Raw genomic sequence first — 4,374 nt, forward strand, 5'->3', positions numbered from 1 at the left:
TCAAAAAAGTTGGGGCAAGGCCATGTTTACCACTGTGTGGCATCCCCTCTTCTTTTTATAACAGTCTGCAAACATCTGGGGACTGAGAAGACAAGTTGCTGAAGTTAAGGAATATGAATGTTATCCCATTCTTGTCTAATACAGGCTTCTAGTTGCTCAACTGTCTTAGGACTTCTTTGTCACATCTTCCTCTTTATGATGCGCCAAATGATTTCTATGGGTGAAAGATCTGGACTGCAGGCTGGCCATTTCAGTACCCTTCAGTATCCTTCTTCTATGCAGCCATGATGTTGTAATTGATGCCGTATGTGGTCTGGCATTGTCATGTTGGAAAATGCAAGGTCTTCCCTGAAAGAGACAATGTCTGGATGGGAGCATTTGTTGTTCTAGAACTTGGATATACCTTTCAGCATTGATGGTACCTTTCCAGATGTGTAAGCTGCCAATGCCACACACACTCATTCAACCCCATACCATCAGAGATGCAGGCTTCTGAACTGAGCACTCATAACAACTTGGGTTGTCCTTGACCTCTTTAGTCAGGATGACATGGTGTCCCAGTATACCAAAAAGAACTTTAAATTTTGATTTGATTTGACCATAGAACAGTTCTCCACTTTGCCACAGTCCATTTTAAATGAGCCTTGGCCCAGAGAAAATGCTTGCGCTCCTGGATACATTTAGCTGACACTTTTATCCAAAGCGACTTACAATTGCTATATATGTCAGAGGTCACATGCCTCTGGAGCAACTAGGGGTTAAGTGTCTTGCTCAGGGACACATTGGTGTCTCACAGTGGATTTGAATCCGGGTCTCTCACACCAAAGGCATGTGTCTTATCCACTGTGCCAACACAACCCCATTACAGATCATGTTTAGATATGGCTTCTTTTTTGACCTATTGAGTTTTAGCCAGCAATGGTGAATGGCACGGTGGATTGTTTACACCGACAATGTTTTCTGGAAGTATTCCTTAGCCCATGTTGTGATTTCCATTACCGTAGCATTCCTGTATGTGATGCTGTGTCGTCTAAGGGCTCAAAGATCACGGGCATCCAGTATGGTTTTCCGGCCTTGACCCTCACGCACAGAGATTGTTCCAGATTCTCTGAATCTTTGGATGACATTATGCACTGTAGATAATGATAACTTCAAACTCTTTGCAATTTTTCTGAGAAACTCCTTTCTGATATTGATCCACTATTTTTCACCACAGCATTGGGGGAATTTGTGATCCTCTGCCCATCTTGACACTCTGAGAGGAATCTCAGAAACTGAATCGTTTTAAACGGTTCGCATCTCTAATACGCATTAATCCACAAATGACTTAAGCTGTTAACTTTTTTAATGTGGCTGACACTCCCTCTGAATTCAAACAAACCAATATCCCGGAGTAATTCATTTACTCAAACAGTACACTGACTGAACTGATGTGAAGAGAGAAGTGAAGTTGAACACCGAGTCGAGCCAGATAAGAAGAATCTAGGAGCTGATGATACTGCACATGTGTGATCAATTTTACACAAAATATACTTTAAAACAAACACCAGAGACCGCTTCGAGAAATGTGTCACGTGCTGAGAACGCTAACCTAACATATAAACACAAAATCATTCATGTTTAAGAATCACTTACCTCCGGGCGATTCATGATCAGAGTCAGAGAGTGGCAACCTCTTGAACCACCACCACTTTCGCGCTGGAAAACTTCCGCAGTCCCCAATTGGCCAAAATGCTCTTTTTGACTTTTCGGTATTCTATACTGCATATCCCCATACACTACCTCTATCCATCACGGAAAATGCATGTTTAAAATTTCTATTAAACACCATATAGTATTTTTTTAAGCCATTTGGTTTACGAGGGCACATGAATTGTCCTCACAAACCATGTTTGCATTGTAATACCTATTTCAGATATTTATAAACCATATACAAGAACACACACACACACACAGGGTGACCAAACGTCCCAGTTTCCGATTGCTGAAAAATAACCTGTACGTTTATGAAACAATCACGGCTCGTATCAATATTTTATATGCAGTTATGAGAGAGGGAGAGCAGTTATATTAGGCGCGTTCGACTTGAAGCAGCGCTGCACAGAATGATCACCTGTATGACATCAAAGTACCGCCGAGAGCGATTCGAATGCATTGGATATGTGTGCTCTCTTATCGCTCTCGCGTTACTGTAATGTCATACAGTCCTGTGCATGCAGCGGTGCTTCAAGTCGAATGCGTCTATCAACTTCGTGCGATTGCTTCTGGAATTCGCAGGTTGTAAAATCGTGTCGTATATCATCTCGTCCGTACGATTTTCAGATAAACTCACTCGTGCCGTGTGCGTGGACATACGATCTTCCGACCATCCGAATTCGCACCGTGTACGCCCGCCTTTAGATCTGAATTTTAGAAAACTGAATTTGAAGTTCCGAATTTCTTCATCATGAAAACTTGAATCTGAATTTTTTTAAACTGAATATTTGCAGTATAAGAATTCAGAACAAAAAAATTAGCTGTTTGAAAATACATGTCTATAAAATTCAGCCATAAAAACATTTCAATTTGTTAAATTCCAAATGTTATATATTCGTTTAAAAAAATATTTAAATAAAATTTAAACTACCACCTAAAATTCAATTTTGTTAGATTACACTTGCAAATAATTCAAATTTACACAATTCAAATTCAAATCATTTTGTCAAAATATTAGCTCCATATTTGGTACGTCATGGGGGTTGAATATATTGAACTGTCCTTTTAACATGCGGTATCAACCTTGGCCACCAGGTGCCACTAACACTATAAATACAAAATCTGTTTAGGACTTTAAATACATTTACAGTGAATGGGTGAATAACTTTCAACCTTCAAAAAGGACATGAACCATGCATTAAAATGTGCAGCATTACAAAAAATTAAAGGTCATACCAGTGTTTGTATGAGGAACAAATCTAAATTTGTCGTAATTTACTGTTATTCTTCTCCAAATAAGCTGTGACTAGATCATTAACTGATTTTGTGAAATGGATCAACTGATTCACTAAAAACAAAACAACCAAAAATCAATTCTTAATAGAAAGATTATTTCACACTACTATCATTACATCGTGTGAATGTGGCAGAGAAAGCTGGCACAGATGTCAAGATTTTCAGTAATACTTAAAAATGCCAGTCCCCATAAAAAAGAACAACAAAGCAATAATGTCTTTTTCATTTAGAGTCACACAAGGGTGAATAAATAGCTTAATTTAGATTTTTGGGTGAACTGTCCCTTTAAATTGACTTACAGCAGTTAATACTGGTGTAGTGTTCTCACCTATGACTGAAGTCCTCTGATCTGAATTGGATCTTTGATATGGGTCTTTTACACCTTTGGTGGAGATGATGGAGAAGGCAGGAAATCAACACCTGTTGAAGGTCCTGACATATCCTGGCGTGGGTCATCTAATTGATCATCCTGCAGGATATTAAAAGAGAAGGGTAAGCATGCATTTTATATATAGGATCAATATATTTAGACCTTCTTAAATCAAATGTCTGGTTGTATGTGCATACCTGTCATCTGAATGTGGTGTTGTTGCTGCAGTTGTCATGCTCTAAACCGTACGCATACGCTCAGGAGGACGCATGGGAGAAGATTTTAGCATTTCTGCGCCAGCACCATACAGTCTATGGCCAGCACCTCTACTTCAGTTCAAACTTTGCAGTAAAAGCGAAACTGTGTATATATATATATATATATATATATATATATATATATATATTCACTAAAGCTGAATAAATGTAATGGTTGTGTTCAAAAGCTATGCTTTTTTCATTATTTATTTTTTATTTTTTTGGATGTAACATCAGATGGAATGTTTTTGCCATGTTGCATGTCATTGTTTTTACATTTGCAGATCAGTTGTGGATGAATAAATATACTTTAAAAATCCTTTCAATTTTCTTTATTTTTTATTTACGTTAGTGTATTATTTATTGTTGAAGTAATTACAAATATAATGTTTTTTATTTATTTAAAAAAAAAAATTTTTTGCACCATAAAGTTCAGTGTCAAATGTTAATGATGAAGCGATTATTATATGTAAAATTTATAAATAAAAAAATACTTTAAGTTACTTACAATTTTATCCCGTTAACATTGCCCGAGAACTATAGGATAATTATTAATATTTTACATTGTTCATACGCCAGACAGAAAAATATTTAAGAAGCAGTTTTATTTATTTAATTTTGTTGCTGTCGTTGTTTTTGCAAAACTGTTTTTAAAAAGTAGTTTAAGCTAAAACGTAGTTTGGCACCGCGCCTGCATGCGTCATAAAATCACGTTTATTCTAAAAGGATGTCCCAAAGTACTGTCTTATTAGGCAT

The sequence above is a fragment of the Carassius carassius genome, chromosome 22 (genome assembly GCF_963082965.1).
Source record: "Carassius carassius chromosome 22, fCarCar2.1, whole genome shotgun sequence".
Classification (NCBI taxonomy): Eukaryota; Metazoa; Chordata; class Actinopteri; order Cypriniformes; family Cyprinidae; genus Carassius; species Carassius carassius.